This window comes from Panthera leo, chromosome A2 (assembly GCF_018350215.1).
Source record: "Panthera leo isolate Ple1 chromosome A2, P.leo_Ple1_pat1.1, whole genome shotgun sequence".
NCBI lineage: Eukaryota > Metazoa > Chordata > Mammalia > Carnivora > Felidae > Panthera > Panthera leo.
In genome coordinates this window covers 32279893-32302744 of record NC_056680.1, presented here as the reverse complement: position 1 = coordinate 32302744, position 22852 = coordinate 32279893, and the positions used below count along the sequence as shown (strand labels likewise).

Below are 22852 nucleotides of genomic sequence, written 5' to 3'. Positions count from 1 at the left end.
AGAGGAAGAAGACAAAAATAAACAAAATATGTAAATTTTACAGTGCAAAGTGGTAAATGGTAAGGGAGAGAAATTAAGGAGGAGGGGGTGTAGTTTTAAATAGAGTGGTCGGCAGAATCTCACTAAAAAGGTGACTTATCACACATTGCAGATCTAAAGCTTATCATTCAGGGCCTGGGGCTGAGAATGTACTTGAGGTCAGTTCTTTTGTTTCTCCTTAGAGAGCCCGGGAGGTCTTCTTCTCGAGGACCTTTGAGCAAGCTATTTGTACATTGACCCAAACGAAACACAAAGACATTTGTAAACATTCTAAACCTCACTCTTGAGTCACTGAATATGGAATTCATGAAGTGCTTTGGTCTTGGAAATTCTATTAAGACTCCGTTATGGTTAAGAGTTGATGTTGAAATAGGTTTGGGTATGAATATGTAAAATGGGCTGCTGGATATATTCTCTCTTAGCTTAAAAGTCCCCACCAAATTCATTAGTGAGGAAAGGCCCTAGTCACGATGTCCATACCTTCCCAACACACCCACGGAGTGAAACCACAAAGTGAACAGGTGGAGGCTAGTCTTGCTTCCTAGAATTGAGTTTATTCAATCAAGAAAGTTACAGAAAATGGATAAGGAAGATGTAGTATATATAAATAATGAATATCACACAGCCACAAAAAAGAATGAGATCGTGCCATTTACACCAACATGGATGGAACTAGAGTGCTACGCTGAATGAAGTAAGTCAGTCCCAGAATGACAAATATCATACAATTTCACTCATATGTGCAATCTGAAAAACGTGAATAAACAAACACAAAAGCAGATTTAGGTCTATAAATACAGAGAGCAAATTGCTGGTTTCCAGAGGAGAGGCGGGAAGGGGGATGGGCCACATGGGTGAGGGGGAGAGTGAGATACAGCTTTCAAGTTATGGAACGAAGAAGTGACAGGAATAAAAGGCATGGCATAGGGTATATAGTCAGTGATATTGTAATGTTGTATGGCGACAGATGGTCGCTACACTGTGGTGAGCGCAGCATAGCATATAAAGAAGTTGAATCACTATGTCGTCCACCTGAAACGAATACATTGTGTGTCAAGCATGGTCAAAGAAAATGTTACACAAATATAGAAGATGTGGCAAGAATATGTTTCACACACACATACATCCACGTTTCAGTAAAAATTATGATAGTAAAAACTTTTAAGATCATTGGGACAACTTCGATGCATCGGGCACCAATATGGTGAAATTTGTCACTCAAGACAGAGGTCGGCCTAAAATAAACTTTCCAACCATTTCTGAAGAAAATGGTCACATAAACAGGATAGAAAAGGTAGTTGGAGATATATTTAGTTTTTAAAAACTGTTTTACAGTGATAGACACAGCCTAGTGGCAGTCCCAGGTGTATAATGAATGTGCTAACAACAAATGATTTTCCCCTGAGCGGATCCAGTGGGACCTTGCTGTCCTTGAAGCGTCACTTGCTGCTAGTCTTTGCCCTTGAAACCAATCTGCTATATCTCCTTAAAAGGTGTCCACACTTCAGATTTCACAGTGATTCCAAGTGGCCATCACCCCAGTTATTTCTAATTAGTGAGATTTGCCCCTTAGAGGCTTTGCTGTGCTTGTGTGTGAGTGGCCTACAAATGACTGGTCACAGGTGCTTAATGCCAACATTCCATTTTGCTTCAGGTACGAGTTTTCAACCCCACCTTGCCCTTTTACTAGTTTTAAGAGCTAGGTAAGTAGGATTAATTTCTGTTGCAATATCTCCAGCTGTTTTTGAATCATTAATGCTGCTTTTACTGCAGTGTATTTCCTATTCATTACAGAATAAAAATGAACATGCCTTGGGGCCTTTCACATTCTCTCAGCCTTCTCAGTTTTTTTTTTAAAGCCCACTCTGAACCTCCTAAAACTTAATGTATTTTCTAGGCTAATTCATGTCTGGTGGTGATATGCCCATTTTGCTAAAAATCAAGACACTTCCCAGTCTTGACATTTCATTTCATCAGCTCAAAATTTCCAAGCCAATCTAAAACAGATCAGCAATGTCGACCATAGCAGGAGTCATACAACAAGGTAATTCTGCCCCTTTACTGAGAAACTTAACTTCCTCCCGAAGTTTTATATAGTATTATATCACTCACCTAGGAACAATTAAAATTCTTATGGAAAAAACCTGTCCGTCCCCTGGTGAAATGAAGAAAAAATATGAGGTAGTTGGAATTAACAGGAAAGTAGTGCTGGAGTTGAAGTTTGATTTTGTAAATTAAATAGCAGGGGTCAAAACACTCCAGCCTCTTCAGGCGATTTGCCAGTAATGTAAAGGTGTCACCCAGTCCAGGCCAAAGGTACTGTAGAGCAACAAGCAAGGTTGCACAGAAGAGAGCAAATGTTCCATTTCAGCCATTTGTGATCAGCTTTTAAGGGCACAGCAACTAGGAACAAAATGCACAAGTCAAACAAATCACATCTTTGGGTCAGATTTGGCCTGTGAGCTGTCAACTTAGAAACTCAGTGACTGACAAAACTAGTTAGCTTATAATTACCTGGCCAAGAGAAACAGTGGGTAACCAGATGCTGATATTACAGATACCCAAGTCTTTTTTTTTAATATGAAATTTATTGTTAAAATTGGTTTCCATACAACACCCAGTGCTCATCCCAAAAGGTGCCCTCCTCAATACCCATCACCCACCCTCCCCTCCCTCCCACCCCCCATCAACTCTCAGATTGTTCTCCGTTTTTAAGAGTCTTTTATGGTTTGACTTCCTCCCTCTCTAACTTTTTTTTTCCCCTTCCCCTCCCCCATGGTCTTCTGTTAAGAAGTGGCTAAAAATGAACAAATCAGGAGACTATAGATGCTGGAGAGGATGTGGAGAAATGGGAACCCTCTTGCACTGTTGGTGGGAATGCAAACTGGTGCAGCCGTTCTGGAAAACAGTGTGGAGGTTCCTCAAAAAAATTAAAAATAGACCTACCCTATGACCCAGCAATAGCACTGCTAGGAATTTACCCAAGGGATACAGGAGTACTGATGCATAGGGGCACTTGTACCCCAATGTTGATAGCAGCACTCTCAACAATAGCCAAATTATGGAAAGAGCCTCAATGTCCATCAACTGATGAATGGATAAAGAAATTGTGGTTTATATACACAATGGAATACTACGTGGCAATGAGAAAGAATGAAATATGGCCCTTTGTAGCAACGTGGATGGAACTGGAGAGTGTTATGCTAAGTGAAATAAGTAATGAGAAAGACAGATACCATATGTTTTCACTCTTATGTGGATCCTGAGAAACTTACCACAAGACCATGGGGGAGGGGAAGGAACAAAAAAAGAGGTTAGAGAGGGAGGGAGCCAAACCATAAGAGACTCTTAAAAACTGAGTACACATACCCAAGTCTTAAAGGACTTTCCATATGACTTGCATTTGTCTTTAAGGTGGGATATTTATTTATGCAACTATTTGTGCTGCTCTGTGGCTTTAGCATAAGGCTATTTGCAGAGCACACTAACATGGAATCCTCCACGTTAGAAATTCATTCTATGTAATGTGGAAAGAAGGTCAGCCAAATGTCAATGGTTATGGTCCTCCATTCTGCAGTGGAAGCCCTCCTGTCCCATAGCATTGACCTATTAACTCTCTTTTGAAAAGAAGCCATTTATATATATATATGTGTATATATATATACATATATATATATGTATATATATATATAATATGTATATATCTATCTCGTATGTATATGCATATATATGTGTATATATATATACATATATATATATGTGTATATATATATAATATGTATATATCTATCTCGTATGTATATGCATATATATATACACACACACACATACATATGATATATAATAATTTGCTTACAGATAATGCTGCCCTTTGTATCCACATATGGTTTTGAAAGAAACTGGCCTTTTCCCAGTACTTCTTTTCACTCTTGCCATGGATATTTCCAATAGACAAGAAGGCTGTGAATCTGGAAAACCCCCCTTTTACAGAGAAGAAACACTCAGGCTTTTTTTTAAAGATGTGTTAAAACCAGACTCATGCAGTTGGAAGCAATTTTAATCATCATGTCGATTAAATGATAGCGTATCATTATCTGTAAGGATCGAATGTGTTTCATGGATTGATGGGTAGAAATTCCCTGCAATAGTGCTCTTTCCTTAACGACCCCGTGCCTTTATAGGGTCACTTTCTTAAATGTTGCCTCCCTGTTCGTTAATAATGTACTCAAGATGTCACTCTGTGGCCTCGTATTTTACTTTTTCTTTCAATTCTTTGGTATCAGAAGCTACTGAATCTGCGTCTTGTTTTCTCAGATACCATGTGTGAATAGCTGTTGGTGGCGGTTTGGGTTATACCCATCCTAGGGAATATGTCCACATTTTAAGGCAGGTGAGAGAAACTTCCTGGCAGATCTAAAATTGTATCTATATAGTCAGTGACGATTCTTCATAAGCACAGGCTCACCTCCAACCGAGGTGCAGTACAACACAAAGAATATTTCTCTCCCAACCAAATAACCCTTATGGTGGTGGTCTCAAAGTAGAGCTCTTAAGTCAGCAGTTATCAGCTGTGGTACTTGTTAGAAATATAAACTCTTGGGCTTAAACACAGACCTACTGAATGAGAAACTATGGGGATGAGGTCCAGAAGTCTGTGTTTTAGTAAGCGCTCTTGGCACTTCTGAGGCCTGTTAAACTTACACATCCATTTTAGTATTATTTTCCTCCGAGCTCTGTAAGCAGCCTGGATTTTGCCACCCATCTCCCCAACTAGACTGAATTCCAAAAGAGCAGGGAGCTCATCTGCTTGTTTATCATGAAATCCCTGTCTCCAGCAGTAATTCCAGGCACACAGTAGGTGTACATTATGCATTTGTTGAATGTCTGAAGGAATGCGTGAGTGATTGGCTAAGCGCTTCCTCCTGTCATGGTATGTGGCATAAAGGCCACGACACTCCCAGCCCGCTCATACAGGGAGGTTAGGGGGTTGCATAGGGTTTCTTAGGAGCTGCGCTGCTTTGTTTTAAATCTTTGCTCCCTCATCTGTCAACTGTATGTCCTTTGGCAAGTTGCTTAACCTCTCTGCCTTGGTTTTGTCATCTCTAACATGGAGATGAAAACAGTACGTCAGCTTCATATAGGGCTTTTTTTTTTTTTTGTTCTTTGTTAGATTAAATTACTTGTAGTGGTGGCGTTTGTTATTGTATTACCACTGTGATTCTCCCTTCCCAAGTGGCAGCCAGGCCGCTCTCCACCCAACCTGCAGAGTCTCTGACAAAGGTCTGGATAGAATTTGCCCTGCCCCTTCAACAGCATCGTATTAGGAGGACTAGATCCTGTAGACATCATCCCAACTCCTAGCTTTATCATTCTCAGGATTCATTGCATCATCTATTACTTTGATTAATATTTACATTGAAAATAATGCATTGCAGGAATACTTAAATGGACTCTCATAATCTGGTATGATTACATACACAGTACTGATGATCTGATAGGTTTTCTGATGGCACGGCTTCTCTCCAGTCTTTCCGTACTTCTTGACGCGGGCCTTTATTTCTGTTACCTTTACCAGGACCTCAAATGGTTGTCATGGTTAAATCATTAAAATACAAACAAGTTGTTGTTTTTTCTTCTAGTTCTGCCACATGCAGTAGTGTGCTATTTATTATCTGCTCTGACTAATCCTCATTTCGTTTTTAATGCTCAGCATTTTCCTTTCTGTGGAGAGCCATACATTGGCAGGAGTTCAAGGAAAGGCTGCAAATGCTTCGTAGAAACTATTTTAATCCCAAACAGTTAATGTTTGGAGAACAGGTTGAAACATATGTAATATAGGCACCAAACTGTAGGCAATTATCTCCAAAGGGCAATAGGGGACAGAGAATAAAGGCCATGCTACCCTGAGGTTGAGGGTGAAAACCGAAGAAACACCTTCCTTGGCTTTCCAAGGGTCACAGTGTCAAGTGAAGAATGAAATGATGAGACAAATGGAACAGCTTGATAACACCCAAATGGGTGCATTTATTCACACAATTCAAGCCTGACTACTGGAGTTCTTATCCTGTCCATTGACAGCCATTCTGAGCATTGTAACAAGATCCAGAACCCGATGTCTAGAAATTCTTAATGATACTCTGGACAAAGTGGATGAGAGGTGACAAGCCAGAGGGAATGTGTGCAGAAGTTTTGGCTCAAAAACCCTGTGACTTCCAGCGGCGGTTCTGTGTGTTGGTTTCATCATTTGAACAACAGAAAGATAATAGCTGCCGCCTAATTTTCTGAAGATACAAATGGATGTCCCAGAGTTAGAGTTGTGTTCTGTTTGAATAATGCTATTTGTGCTGTTCTTCAAGCATTGCGTGGGACATGACAAGCTGTCTCTGGTCTTCTTTTCCATGGTTTCATCCTGCCATTTAACCATATGTATTCACACACACACACACACACACACACACACACACACACCCCATGTAATCCTTGGTAAAGCACCGTGTGTTATATTGCTGCTATAAGGCAGCATTAATTATTATTCAAAATCCACCATGCAGCTTTATACAGTGTGATTTTCAGAAAGGAAGAACACTGTCGGAAGCATAATGGCACCTTGCAGGATCAGTTAGGGGGAAAATATGAGCTAAGGAGGCGGAAATCCTTGTTTAGACTTACAGAGAAATAATGACAAGCCATGAAAAGTTCCACAGGCCTTTGTAGCACTGAAATCTTTCCTCTAGGACCAACTTCTATGAAAATACACTACGCCTGGAATTTGCCCTGTCAAAGCCAGACATATTTTTTTAATTGAATCTTGCTCTGAGCATAGTGAATTTTTTTTTCCCCATCTGTAATTTGCTTTTTATGTGAATGGAGAGATGTTCTGTTTCTCTTCTTTGGAGGATTGTCATATTCCTGTAAAAACAATCAGTGTTGGGCCATTTATCTCTTGCTTCATCAAACTGTGATGTGGGCTGTAAGTACGTGTACGTTCGCAATATAGATTTTTTATTTCTGTATTTTATAGTCGTATTATTGGCGAGTGGCTCTCATTTATTTTCCAGAACATTTCTAGGCTGATGACAACTCTTTAGTCTTTGTTTGTTAACTGTGTCCTGTCTGTCTACCTTTTCATGTAATAATTGCTTTCAGCGAATAAAACAGAAACGGGGTATTGCTTTGTTTAATATTTTTCAAATCAAATACAGCATAGCACAACCATCTGTGAAAATACATTTCAGCTTTCATCAAATTCTGCCAAGGCTTTTTTGAGGATTAATAATCCCTTCATGTGGGCATGCTTCTATGGCTAATGTAGTATTGTTGGGCAGAGCCTCAGTTATATTTATGTTCTGACTCAGGTAAAAAAAAATAAATAAATAAACGGACTTGTTCAAGGGAGAAAAAATTCAGTTTTTTCACTCCTAAATATGTGTTGCTTGCAGAACAAGTGCCTTTGGAATGGAAGATATTGTTGAAAGGCTTTTCTTGGTGGAAAATGTGGAACTCAAAGCTATATTCATTTTCCTTTTAGGTGGAGTCCAATTCTCAATCAATGGAAGGGCCCCTTACAGAGCTCCACCCGTATTAGCAGAACATGGACTGCCTGATGCCTTTTAAAGGTGATTTTTCTTTGGCTGATATGGGAGAAAAGGGCTTGTGTCTCAGCTGTTTTTTTCTCAGCAATTGTGACTACTGTCCTTTCTGCCCATCTTCATGTTCTATATGCCGCTTGTTCCCCCTTTCATTTCCCAAAGCCCCACAAACCCAGAGCTGTTGCAGGGAACAGGGTGAGTGAGACAGGCTGTGGCAGGGACTGCGAGATAGTATAGAACGTTAAGACACTAGAATTTTCTTAAGACACACCACTGTCTTTCAAAGTTTCTTGGCAACTTCTTCCAATAGGAATTTCTTACAGGCCGTTTGGAGACTCTTGTCCCCAGACTGCCACAATTCTCTAAGTATTTTCACAGGAAACAGAACATACTCAAATGTTATTGATAAAGTCATTGACCAAGTGTAAGGAAATAAGCTATGTTCAATCAGTTCTGTTATAACACTTGTTTTGAAAACACAGATTTGTTCCAATGCCATTGATATACCTTGGAACGATTTAGACGTAGTTTTTTTTTTTTTTTTTTTTTGTTTTATTTATTTACTTACTTATTTTGAGAGAGAGACAGAGAGAGAGCACAAGTGGGTGAGGGGAAAAGCGAGAGAGAAAGAGAGAGAGAGAGAGAGAGGGAGAGGATCCAAAGCGGGCTCTGCGTTAACAGGAGAGAGCCCGGTGTGGGGCTTGAACTCATGTACCACAAGATCATGACCTGAGCAGAAGTCTGTGGGCGTAGTTTCGCATTTGCTTATGCGTGATGTGATCCATGAAAAGCATTTGGTGAACCCAGAAATCTGCACCCAGTTGAACCAGACAGTGTAGGAATACACACAATGCACACCCCCTCCCCAGACAGCCATGATCCTCCTCAGTTCACCACAGCCGCATGAGCCACACCATGCCCATCTGGTAAGGCAACTTTCTTTGCATTTCAGATAAGCTTCCTGCTGCCGCTTTGCAACGGTTTACAAGCTGCAGCCCTTATGAAATGTACTTCCACAAGCATATCTCAAGGTCTTGTTCAAGGTAAAAAGGCAACATTTATTGTCTTTGTGTGTTTCTTAATTGTGTAACAAGTGTAACACCGTCAACCATTTTTGTTAGGTTCCTCTGTTTTTAAGATGTCATAGGTACAGTTTGTGTGCCTCTAACCCCGTTTTCCCATAAGCTCCTTGGTATTGTTGACAAAAATTTGCAGAGCATGATGGTTTCGAGAACACCTACGTTGCTTATAGCAGAAGTGACTGTCTTGAAGCAGCACTTCTATGGCAGGGAAGAGCAGGGAGCTGTCACTGCTTTCAGGCCTGAAGGACAAGGACAGAGAAACAGACTCTGGAACCCAGAGTGGTTGCGGGTTGCATAACATCTGCTAGCCAGAGGCCTAGCATAAAGAGAGGCTGGGGAATAAACACTCTCCTCCCACTCTCCAGTGTTTGGCAATTACCTCCCATTAATGGGCCGAACCCAATGGGAAGCCAGTGGGTTAGGGAGTCTGTTTATTGCCATCCATGGAGTTTAAACACAGTGCATAGAGCAGGGCTGAGGGATGGATCTGAAGGCATCATCTTGCCCAACACCATTAGGGAAGTTACTTTTTAAGGAATTGTTTTTATTTTATTACGTAAATCCATTTTATTCTTCTCTTTCTGGATCTCTTAGATCTCAGCCAGGGCTTGAGGAGATTCATAAAGGTGTTTTTCTAAACAAAGGAAAAGTTTCTGCCAAAAAAGAATCTGCACTCCTTTTAGTCAAACCAGTTCAAACAGCCAACTTAGAAAATAACATAGTTTCACACACACACCCCGCCCCACTTCTCATTATATATGCACTCATAACTGTGTTCATGGTCATTTCCATGTGAACCCTTTTCTAAGGGCAAACATGTTTTCACATTTAATGCTTGAATTTTGCCCAGCTTGGTTGGATACTGTTACATAATTCACTAACTTTTGTGCCTGGTCAAGAAGAGGAATACTAAAGCGATGGTATAATTCACTTGCTGGTATACTGCCCTTCAATTTGGAAATTGATTTTTGTTGTAGTCCCATTACAAGACAACTGGCCATTTTCCAGTACTGGAATGGGGGGAAGGTGGCTTGAAATGAGTCTCTGTAGTGTGTCCATTTCCCAGATGTCCCAGCTTGATCTGAAATTCAGAAGAGACCGTGAGCTCACAGCCTTAAGGGTAATTATGCAATAGGATGTTCGAGCTTAAATGAATCAATTTGTCATTGACTAGGGTAGGGTATGTCTTCCCTGCCCAGAAACAGCCTGCAGACAAAAGGAGATGTATTTCACGTGGTCCTATAGAGTTCAGATGTTTATTGGAGAAGAAAATATAAAAAATGTTAAACTTCAAAAGAAGAGTAAACATACATCTTTTTAAAAAATTTTCTTAAAGTTTTCTTTTTTTAAAAAAATAAGAGGCTCAAGTTTTATTCTTCCGTAAGTAAAATTTATTGCCACATTAGCCATAATTCACTTTGCTTCATGCTAAAGTGAAGTGGGTTGCTCATACTGGTTAGCCTTTCACTGGGGAAGGAAATTTGATGCTATTGATAATGTTGACAGGATAATGGAGATGAAAATTTAGATTCTCCTGCAGGCTCATGTACTTTTAAAAATGGAGATATAATTCATCCATCAGAAAATCCGTCCTTTTGAAACATACAATTCAGTGGGTTTTAGCATATTCACAAAGCTGTACAGCTATCACCACTGTCTAATTTCACAGTATTTTTTATCACTCCCCAAAGAAACCCCATATTGGTTAGCCATCACTCTCTATTCCTTCTACCCCCCACCCCTGGCAGCCATCAATCTGTTTTCTGTTCTGTGCATTTACCTGTTTTGGACATTTCGTATAATTGGTATCTTGTCATCTGTGGCTTTTTTTTTGCATCTGGCTTCTTTCACTTAGCACACTGTCCTAAAGGTTTATCCTTGTATAGCATGTTTCAGGACTTTGTGTCTTTTTATTGCCACATAATATTCCAGTACATACCACATTTTGTTTATCCATCAATCAACTGATGGGCCTTTGGATGTTTCTACTTTTTGGCTATAGTGAATAATGCTGCTATGAACATTCATGTACATGTTATTGTGTGGACATATGTTTTCATTTCCCTAGTAGTAGAATTGCCGAGTTATGCAGTAACTCTAAATTTAAACTTTTGGTGAACTGCCAGACTGTTTTCCAAAGTGGGTACAAAATTTCACATTCCTAACAACAGCATATGAGGGTTCTGCTTTCTCCGTAACTTTGCCAACAGTTGTTGCCTTTGTCTGTTTGACTACAGACATTTTAGTGGGTGTGAAGTCATATTTCATTGTGATTTTCATTTGCATTTCCCTGTTGGCTAATAATGTTCAACATCTTTTCATGTATTTGTTGGCCATTTGTGTATCTTCTTTGGAGAAGTGTCTACTGGGATCCTTTATCATTTTCTTATTGGGTTATTTGTTATTTTATTGTTGTATTGTACCTGTTCTTTATATATTCCTTATGAGTCCCTCATCAAATCTATGATTTACAAATATTTTCTATCATTCTATAGGTTGCCTTTTATATTCTTTATGGTATCCTTTGAAGTACAAACGTTTTTAAATTTTTTATGAGTTCTAATTCATCTGTTTTTCTTTCATCACTTGGGATTTTGGTGTCATATCTAAGACAACCTTGCCTAACCTAAGATCATGAAGATTTTTGCCTATATTCTTCTAGTAGTTTTATAGTTTCATCTCTTATATCTAGGTTTGTGATCCATTTTGAGTTATTTTTTTTCATTTTGAATTAATTTTTATGTATGATGTGAGGAAAGAGCCTGACTTTATTCTGTTGCATGTGGATATCAAGTTGTCCTGGGAACATTTGTTGAAAAGACTTTTATTTTCCTATTGAATTGTCTTGCAATACTATTGAACATCAGTGGACCCTAAATTTATGGGTTTGTTTCTAGACTCTTAGTTATATTCTGGGCTCACAGACATTGAGAACTAGACGGGCCCTTTCAGATCACGGAGTATAGGAGTCACACATTCTGGTGTCTGTCAAGTGCAGTCAGGCTTCATGAGTAAAGTGTACCAGGTGTACTTGGGGAACATGGGCTTTACCCAGTGGTTGTCATATGGAAGTGTAAGATGAGGTTGGTTGTATCTTTTAATTTTTCAAAAGAAACCAGAAATTGTGTTTCTTCTTCTGGCAAAATGTCTTGAGTTATAGCCAAGCAACTAATTTAGTTAAAAAAAAAAAATGCTGACTGGCCATAGGAAACATATCTTTAGGCAGAACTTGGCCCATTATCCACCAGTTTTCAACTGAAACACTTCAGCCCTTTCCTGTGTATAGATAAGGTTGCCGGGTCTCAGTTTAGGTGGGTAGTCCTAGGTTGCATTGTTATTTGTGGCAAATTCAGATCTAGAAATTGATATCGATGCTTTCTACTTCCTAGTTGAATGTTACTAATACACTAATATCCTAAGAATTAATTATTTTTCTAATCATATTTTCTTTTTAATGTTTATTTATTGAGAGAGAGAGAGAGAGAGAGAGGCAGAGAGGCAGAGAGAGAGAGTCCCAAGCAGGCTCCATGCTGTCAGCAGAGAGCCTGAATTGGGGCTCAGTCTCAGGAACTGTGAGATCATGACCTGAGCGAAAATCAAGAGTCAGATGCTTAACTGACTGGGCCACCCAGGCTTCCCTCTAATAATATTTTCTTATTACCATGGCTAGATATTATGTCTTCTTTTAATTAAAAAAAAATCCCACAAATACAACCAACCAAAGGACCCCTTAGAGACCTAAACACATGTTTAGGTGGGAGCTATGTTAGTAACTGTTCTCTATTGTAATCATTTAAAATAAGATATCTAACCTGTTTTCAGAAGTGCAGTATAAAGACTTTGTTTTTTGTCTGATGAGAGACAAAAAAACAATGCACAGCTCTTATCCCCAGGACTACACACACACACACACACACACACACACACACACACACACACACCCCGTCTCTCCTCACAATGAATGAGGCATGCCTCTGCAAGTCTTGCCTCAGTTGTCATGGCTATAAATATACCACATGTGGAAGGATTAGAACTCATTGTTCTCAATTTCATCTGCTCTGTTTTGTGTTCAAGGCCTTTGTCAACAACAGGCATTTCCTTCCCTGAGATCCTCTCAATGACATATTTTCTGATTCCAATAATGAATCCAGGAGAGATGTTCCCAACTCCTGTGCCAGAATCTGTTGCAGAAACGTTAGTCTCCTGCAATATTAATGCATGCGTTTCCCAACTTTTTCACATTTGATTCAGTTCAGCAAATGTGTGATGAAGACAGATGTGCCAAGAATAATTATGGGACTACTAACATGAGTTAAACGTGTGACAGTCCAAAAGACAAACTAAGCAGAAAGAAATCTGTTATAACTGAAGCTGAAGACAGTAGATTGAAGTGGAATATGACAATGACTTCCCGATGGGGGAGCTACACAAGACTTCACATTGTATGGACATTTGTACATCCAGGGGAAGTGATTCACACACACCAAGACAAAAATGTGCAAATACACCGAAATTCAGGACTAATGGATTGCGTCTACGCTAGGTTAAATCTGGCCAAAGATTAAGGAACAGTTCAGTCATCCTGAATTCTTAACCTGCTTATCATCAGCCTCCAGATGTTTGATATTTAAATAAAGTAGGGGCGCCTGGGTGGTGCAGTCAGTTGAGCGTCCGACTTCGGCTCAGGTCACGATCTCGCGGTCCGTGAGTTCGAGCCCCGCGTCAGGCTCTGGGCTGATGGCTCGGAGCCTGGAGCCTGTTTCCGATTCTGTGTCACCCTCTCTCTCTGCCCCTCCCCCATTCATGCTCTGTCTCTCTCTGTCCCAAAAATAAATAAAAAACATTGAAAAAAATTTTTTTAAGTGATTGGATAATTGATGGAATTTTACTTTTCATTTAGTAATTTGGAATAGTCAATAATATGCAGTCTGCCAAATCTTTAGAGAAAATTTTGTTGCCCTCCTAATTTATTTCCAAGTGGCAGGAGAGAATCTGAAAGTGATCAAGAGGTTATTTGGGGGAAAATTAACTATAACATGGTCAACTCTTCTTCACTTCACAATTACCTTGGGTTAATATGTATATGACAAGATGCTTTTACTACTTGCTAAGATTCTCATTTCTTTTCTTACTTTGCCAGAGGACCTCATGGTTCTTGAACTTTTGGGAAAAGACCGTGTATTAGTCTGAGACACATTTGCCAAGATGGGATTAAATGAGCAAGGATTTAATTAGGGGAAACACCTGGGATGGAGAATGGGGAAGGAACTGGTAAGACTGGGAATGCCATCGGATGACGAAACTGCCTGCCCCAAGTAAAGTGAGGGGGAAGGGAATTTGATGAAAATATATTAGATTGCTGTGCTGTCTCAGGAGCTTTGGCAAAGCCACTGAGGAGTCCTTGAGCCAAAATTGGCTGTTAGATGGGCCCCATATCGCCCAGTAATAAAATTGCTTTAGTATCCCCACCACACCCAGATGTTGGGAGCAGCCTGTGGGAAAAGTGAGGGCTGGGTGCAAATGTGGTGGCAGATTTCAGACTGTAGCCTTTAGGTCTTCAGTTAATTATACTCCCTGGAGTTTGAAGTCTTTAAAGTGCAGTTTCATGGCAGACAAAAATGGTAATTTTGTTAGGTTATAGATTAGCTGTAATAAGAGACCCCAGAATATAGTGGTTTCAACAAGACAGAGTTTTATTTATCTCTTAAATTGAGGTTTCAAAGTGGATATTGGGGATCCAGGCTCCTTCTATCTTGTTGCTCTACTATCCAGGCATGTTCCCTTTATTCCCATAATGAGTGGCAGCCCAAGATGGCTCAGCAGCATGTTGTCATTGCAGCCACTGGACAGGGGAGGGAGAGGGGAAAGGCGGGAAGTACCCTTCCCTTAAAGGGCACGAGCTAGAAGCTGGATACCTCCCGTTCTGCTCATATTTTATTTGCCAGAACTCAGTTATATTAGTTACCTGTGGCTGCTGTAACACATTACCACAAATTTAGTAGCTAAAAAACACTCAAATTTATACTCTCACATTTCTCTGTTTCCGTGGCTGAAATGCAGGTGTCCACATGGCTGCACTCCTTCTGGGGGCTCAAGAGGACAGTCTCCTTGCATCTTCCACCTTCTGGTGACTCCTTGGCTGTGACTGCATCACTCCGATCTCTGCATGCTCACATCACCTGATCCTATTCTGCATGTAATCTCCCTCTGCCTCTGTTTTATAGGGACACTGGTGATTCCCTTTAGGAGCCACCTGAATAAGCCACGATACTCTCTTCATCTCAAGATCCTTAACTCAATCACATTGGCAGAGTCTTTTACCATGTAAGGGGACATTCGCACGTTCCAGGGTCTAGGACCTGGATATCCTGGGAAGCCGTAATCCAGACTACCACAGTCCTATGGCCACACTTAGCTTTATGCAGCATCAGAAATAATAGTCTTTTGTGGAGTGCTATATTCCTAACACAAGTTAGCATGTCTTATTACTAAAGTTAGACTGGGAATGGGTATAGGGTTCCAATCAGCCATCCCTTCTTGAGAAATTTCTTCAAATTAATGTGGTTTGAACCTTAGAGTAAAAAACTTCACATCATCAACTCTAAATTATATAATTTTTGGAGTATTTGAAATCCAAGACAAGTTGGACTGGAAGGATATTGTTTTTGCCTGACCACTGTTATGATGCCTCTCCTGCTTTTTCCGGTGATAGTGCCCTAATTTCTAATTTTCCTTTGAGTAAGTGCCTCCTGCCGGATTTCAGTCCATGTGCTGTGGGATGCATGTACCCTCGATCTGGACAATTTGCATTTTTTGTTGGTTCAAATTTGGGTCTGAAATCCACAGGGATTCTCCAAAGACCATAGGACTTACAGAAACAATGGGGAAAGTGGAGGTCTCTTCCCAGTGGGATTGCTGAGCTGATCGACGTAAGCTGGAACTGCCGATAATTCTCTTTGCACAGGGTGTGACGAGCCTGCCCAGGAACGAAGTCAACCCACAGGAAGAGGGATGTGAGGGACGGGGAGAACCGTGTTCTTGGTGACGTCATTTGAGTGCCTGTGTCTAGACACACCTGAACCAAATATACCCCTGGACCTTTTATGGGAGTCAGTTGGTGAGTGGTTCCATCCTAGCCCCGCTTTCACCTGTTCTTTTGCCACTTGGGTTGCGTTCTGTCCCTTGAAACCAAGAGGCCTGACTAATGCAAAGTTGAAGAAAATGCATCAAGTTGTAGGCAAAGTCAAGACTAAAAGTCAGATGTCCTTCCTTTTGAGCTGCTCTATTGTGGTGCCTTTCCTTCTTCTCACATAATGGCTGTTGACCAGTTTCTTTTGATTCCACTACAAAGTGGAAGTCATTTAGTCCCTTAGTCAATCTTGATTAAAAAAAAAAATGGCTTGAGTTCTTACGTGATTTCTTCTCATCTGGCCTACAAGCTTCAACAGCTTATCAAAGGAACATCACTGACAAATAGAATTTGTGACAACATTGAATACCCTGGTTTTGGTTGGGAAATAAGGAAGGAAAAGAGGGTAATTTCAAAATGCCAAGAAGAAGTAAGGAAGAGATTGATGACCTTTTTTGTTGTTGTTTCCGGCAGATTTATAATGCAATAAAAAGTTTGTTCTGTAATCATTTAGCCCATGTGGTTGATATTAGATTTTTCAGTCAAAACTGTTCATGTCTTCAAGAGGCTCTGAAGCTTTTTATTTAAGTGAAGGATGCTGCTAAAATGTTGAACTCAACATTCCCCCTGAAGTTCTTTCAAGACTATTATGAATAGTCCAGTTTTAAGAAATTCCAGATGAATTGTGCACAGCAAGATGAAAGACGGAGCGTACAAGCATCTGTGCACAGGAATTATGCAGAAGTATGCAAATTTTAACCCCAGTGATGATGGAAATGTTAACCTTATGTTTCAGTAATAATAATAACTACTCTGATCTAATGGTGAGCTAATAGGTGCAAAGGGCACTTGGAATCGAGAATTAATAAGAAGTAAGAAGGCTCCCCCCATCCCCCCCGACGACATGAGGTTATTTATCTGAACACCTTCTTGTTCAGTGCAGTTCACCGTAGAAACAAATATTAACAACGACATGTTCATGGCACAGGTACTTGTCATTAAATGTAAACCTGTTTTATAAAAATTTGATCCTTAGGCTTCCATAAAACAGGATGCTGATTTATTTTTTTAGAAGCTGAATCCTTAAACTAAGAAACCTATGGCAGTGTTAGAATTTGGTGGCAAGCATATGTCAAGTCTTCCTGTGTTGGGAAGGGAAGGGAAACTCATGGGCCTGAGACAATGCCAAGGAGAAGACTCCAGATCTGGGCCAGTGCTCTAAAGTTCTAGAAATAAGGCTAGCTGCCACTCATTGAGTACTCACTATGTGCCAGGCACAAAAAAGCACTTCGTAGTTACAGTATCATTAGAACCTCAGAATAGCCCTATGGGTTAGGGAAAACAGAGGGTTCCCTAAAGTTTCAAAGCTGGAAAGAGGTGGAGCAGAATCTATTCAAGTCTCTCCAAGCTGGTAAACACTCTGCTGTGAACACTGTGCTATGTTGTGGGTACCCTCAAACCTCACCCTGTAACACGCAGCATGTCACTGATGCTACATTTAACTGTTATGTATCCACAGTCTGTCAGGCCAACTCTGAAATATCTTCTTCCCTTCAATTAAAAAAAAATTCTTGTAGGTGGTTAAAATCACTTTACTTTGCAAGTGATGCATAAATCTGCAAAAAAATAAAACTTTGCAGGTAAGGGTAGAGTTGGCTTCGCTATCACCACTGGTGTTACTCCTTTCCTGGCTTGATACTGGGACTCCATGATGACCAGGGCCTGAGACTCACCCTGCCCATGTTTGGCAGCCATTTCTCAGGAAGAGAAAGTGTAGAGAAGATCTCCAGGGGAACTCTCACTAGGTCCTGTCTTTCTCGGAGCCTCTTAGCTTGTTCTGACATCCTCAACATGCCCTTTTCGTCTCATCGTCCAGTATAACTTCCAGCTCCAACCATCATGCTGACTTTTGCTAATAGGGAAGAAGAAGAGGGTAAGGAGAAGGCATGCTCATTCTCTTTAAAGACTTGAATTGAAAGGTACATGTATCTCTTCTGCTCACATCTCCATTATTCAAAGCAAGGTCACATGGCTGCGTTCCCTGTGTGTTTGTTTATAGTTATGGCAGATATTGCCAATAGTTTCCCAACATCCATTCCTCACTCTTTTCAGTAATGGACTCTCCAAATTTCATCTTACTCTGGTGAGATTCTACGTTGCCCAGCCTCTCTTGTGGCGGTACTAGGATCTGGCCTGCGCTCTCCTGGCCTGATGAATAGGTTTCACAGCTGACCAGGCATCTGTATGGCTACCCTGGAGTTTCTATAACTCATATCTGCTTACAAATTGGACCTACTCCTCAAAAAGTCCTGGAACAAATTGAAGGAGGGTAGGATGGAAAATGTAGGACGACTGAAAATCTCTATTACATTTAGTTTAAACATATAGAATGCAGGGCCACCTGGGTGGCTCAGTCCATCTGGCATGTCTGACTCTTGATTTTGTCTCAGGATCATGACCTGAGTTGGCTGTGAGACTGAGCCCCGCATCAGGCTACATGCTGAATGTGGAGCCTGCTTGAGATTTCTCTCTCTCTCTCTCTCTTTCTCTTTCTGTCTCTCTACTCCTGCCCCTCTGCTCCTCTGCCCTGTTCATGCATTCTCTCTCTCTAAAAAAAAAAAAAAAAGGACAATCAAAACAAAACAAAAACCCCATATGCAATGCAGCTAAATCAGTGCTCAGAAGGGAACGTTGTAACCTTAAATGTACATGTTAAAAAAGAAAAAAACAATAGAAAAGTAATGTGCCCAGACGAGTTAGAAAAAGAACAGAGTAAACCCAAAGAAAGTAGAAAGGAGACACTAATAAAGATAAGAACAAACATCAGTGAAACAGAAAACAAATAATAGAGATGATCTGCAGAAACCAAGTATGTTTCTTTGAAAAGATTACTGAGGTTGACAAGCAATAAAGAAGAAAGGACACAAAACATAGCTGAGGGCAAAAAGGGGACATAATTATATAATGGTGACTTAAAATATTGTAAGAGTTATTGTGAATAGCTCTATGCTGATACATCTGATAATATCTAAAATTATTATTTCTTAGAAAATCCATCCGTTGCCAGTGTTGATTTCAATGGGGATGAAGGACTTATGAAGCTGCGAAAACCCTTGATTCGGGAGTCAAACATATATCCACTCTCTCCCCTCCCACCTCCCCTCATGTCCCACATGGATTTTAAGTCAAGTTTTACCACCCCGTCAACAGAGTAGACAACTTGTAGCTTCCGTGAATTGTCCAACACTCCAAATCCTGTTTGGAGGAAAGCATATTCTCCCTTCCTGTGGCAAACTTCCTAGGTCCCCTCTTAAGGACCAAGGCATACATTCCCCTAGACGCTGGGAGTGTTGGCTGCAGACCACTCATAGCTAAGTCCTTTCCAGGAATGTCCCCTGGGCCCACATCCAAGACTGGTAGATGCAGTAGGTCAAGAGCCCAGCCCCAGCGAACTGATTTAAGACAGCTTGGAAGGACGACCCTAATTACATTGCTGAGGCTTCCTCGGGAGCTTCTTTGCACTTCCGCTCTGGCCCCTGTCCTTGCCCCCATAGGAATTGATCCTGAGAGCCTCACCAGTAAAGTTCTTGCACATAAATCTCTATCCCACAGTTTGATTCCCAGGGAATATGGTCAAAGACAATAATAAAACCAGACAAGGATGGTATGAGAAAGTAAAATTATAGGCCTCGTTTAAAAAATACATTATGATGAGGTTGATTTTTCTCAGGACTCGAGATAGTATAACATTTGAAATCTGATAATACACTTAACTACAGAAGCAAATTAAAGAGAGACTATATGATTGTTTCACTAGCAAAGAACTCATACAATTCCACTCCAAGTAATGATAATTAAAAATATACATATTACTCCAGTCTCATCGAGAGAAAAATCTTCAGAAAATTCCTGTTGAGGGGGATCCTATAACACACCTAACCCATTGTCCTTGAAATGGCCAAAGTCATCAAAAACAAAGAAAGTCTAAGAAACTGTCGTAGCCAAGAAGAGCCTAAAGAAACATGATTATTTAGTATGTGGTACCATGGATGGGACAGAAAAAGGACTTATGTAAAAACTAAGGAAATCTAAATAGCCTTTAGGTTTTAGTTAATAATAAAGTATCAAGATTGGTTCATGTAACAAATATATGTTACTATAATAATGTTTTAATAATAATGCCCATCACCCAATTTCCCTTCTCCCCCACCACCCCCATCAACCCTCAGTTTGTTTTCTGTATTTAAGAGTCTCTTACGGTTTGCCTCCCTCTCTCTCCATTTGTAACTATTTTTTCCCCTTCCCTTCCCCCGTGGTCTTCTGTTAAGCTTCTCATGATCCACATATGAGTGAAAACATATGATATCAGTCTTTCTGTGACTGACTTTTTTCACTTAGCATAATACCTTCCAGTTCCATCCACATTACTGCAAATGGCATGATTTCATTCTTTCTCAATGCCAAGTAGTATTCCGTTGTGTATATAAACCACATCTTCTTTATCCATTCATAAGTTGATGGACATTTAGGGCCTATCCATAATTTGGGTATTGTTGATAATGCTGCTATCAACATTGGGGTACATGTGCCCTTATGCATCAGCATTTTTGTATCCTTTGGATAAATTCCTAGTGGTGCTATTACTGGGTCGTAGGGTAGATCTAATTTTAACTTTTTGAGGAAACTCCACACTGTTTTACACAGTGGCTTCATTTCTTTAAAAATATATATATATATATATATATATGTTTATATGTATATATGTTTATATATATATTTTTTTTTTCCCTTGGGCATTATTTGCATTTAATATTAAATGGCTATTCTTGTCACATAAATAAGACAAGAAAAATTAAGACCCAAAAAAATTTAAAAAAAAGATATACATAGTGGTGCTATTACTGGGTCATAGGGTAGTTCTAACTTTAATTTTTTGAGGAACCTCCATACTGTTTTCCACAGTGGCTGCCTTTCTTTTAATATTTATTTATTTATATTTATATATATAAATCAATGTTTTCCTTGGACATTATTTGCATTTACCATTAAGTGGCTATTCTTGCCAGATAAATAAGACAAGAAAAATAAAGACCTAAAAAATTTTTAAAAAGACATACAAAAACTAAAATGGTAGATAGAAATTTATTGCTTGTTTGCATATGATTGTCAGCATTGCAAATATAAGAGAATACAAACTATATAAGCAATAACTGGAGACTTCAGCAAGATTGCAGGATACAAAATCAATATACAAAATCATATATACTATTCTTGCTTTAACCAGTTAGAAAATGTGATAATAATATATCACAATATCCCACAATATCCCACACACAAATCCATAAAAACTATAGAATCCTTAGAGGCAAACCTAAGAAAAGATAGACCTTTAAGAATGAAGTAATTTAAAATTATTGAAAGATATAAGAAAATACTGTTAGAAATCATATTCTTAGATGGTAAGGCTCAGAATGATATCTATATCAATCCTCCTCAAATTAATTTCTAAATTCTATTTAACATAAATTCAAGACCTAAAAAAAGATTATTAAATTCCTCTATTTTAGAAGGTTGTGCCACTTATGCCCTACCTCCTTTTATTCTTTCCTTTCCTTTTTTTTTTTTTTTTTTTGAGAGAGAGAGAGAGAGAGCATGTGAGCAGGGAAGTGGGGAAGAGGGGCACTGTGAAAGAGAGAGAAAGAGAGAGAGAGAGAGATAGAGAATCCCAAGCAGGCTCCATGCTTAGCACAGAGCCCAATGTAGGGCTCGATCCGATGACTCTGGGATCATGACCTGAACTGAAATCAAAAGTCGGATGCCTAACTGACTGCACCACCCAGGTGCCCCATACCCTACCTCTTATTAACATCAAGCATATATTTGATATGGGGTGCTTTTTTTTAAGGTGCAAATAGATTGTTACTAAGAAAGTGATCTCTCATTGCCACTGTAATTGTTTCTAAATAACATGTAAATATCTGTGAAAGAGTGTTTCTCAGATCCCTAACTTCATTGTAAGTTTCAGGCTAAGTGTTGAGAAATTTGACTTCCAAAAGATAAAAAAATAATAGTTTTAAAAAATAGTCATCATTTAAAAAAAATGAAAAGAAAAATCTTTTTAGGTCTATGGGACAGATAAATTATAAACTTAATAGCTAACATTTAGAAAGCACGTTTTATGTGCTAGCCTATATGCTTAAAGCTTTGAGTAGATTTTGTCATTTAAGATCTCAAAATAATATGGCATTTTTATCTCTTTTTATTGGTATGGAAATTGAAATTCAGAAAATTAGGGAACTCATAAGGTCACCTAACATGTAACCAGTGGAGAAGATGTGCTGGTGACCAGAGCAACTGAAAAGAAATTTGATCCTTTAGGTTCCAAGTTGCACAGTCTGTTAACCATACATAATTCTTCTTACATTGTTTGCATTAAAAAACAAGAGCGATTGGGAACTGAGGGACTTTTATTCTGGTCCAAGTTTTATAGCGATACACTCAGGATGTTAGTTCTAAGTTAGTTTATTCCTGAACAAATACATTATTGAGTGCCTAATAAGTGTAGGACGCTATTGGAAGGAGTGGTAAGACTCATGGTGCCTATTCTCCAGGACTCTGTAGTCTTTTAATGGTAGTGACATTGGGCTCTGGAGAGACATCCGTTTAAGTTGTGATTTTCTTTGTGCACAAAATCTAATATGATCATCTCATTCTGAATGGTTAATATTTCTTTCTCTTGGTAGTGGCAGAATTGAAGATTCTCAAGGCACTTGCCATAGAATATATTAAGCATTCAAGACAGATGCATTGGTAATTCTGCTCAAGGTACATAATTATCACAAGGGAATTATTTTATAAAGCATGGATGTCAGCAAATATATTTTTGAATTAGAATTGAGTATGAAATCTTCAGGTTAAAACATAGTGTTGTATTATTTAGTGCCTTCCATTTTTAGAGAGTGAGAAATGTAGTTATTTAGACTTTTGACAGTGTGGATGTACTTTAAAATGAC

The 22852-nt window shown here is 39.4% G+C and overlaps 1 long non-coding RNA gene across 2 annotated transcripts; it reads left to right on the top strand.

Annotated features, from left to right (window-relative positions):
• The first annotated feature begins 700 nt into the window (after positions 1-700).
• LOC122214533 lies at positions 701-22661 on the top strand. 2 transcript variants are annotated; one of them, XR_006199936.1, is made up of 5 exons: positions 701-733; positions 7568-7655; positions 8581-8671; positions 14771-15827; positions 22583-22661. It is a non-coding gene; the product is annotated as an uncharacterized LOC122214533 (long non-coding RNA). The 2 variants fall into 2 exon arrangements; XR_006199935.1 differs by lacking the exon at positions 22583-22661 and having other exon boundaries at positions 14771-15889.
• The last annotated feature ends 191 nt before the right edge of the window (positions 22662-22852 follow it).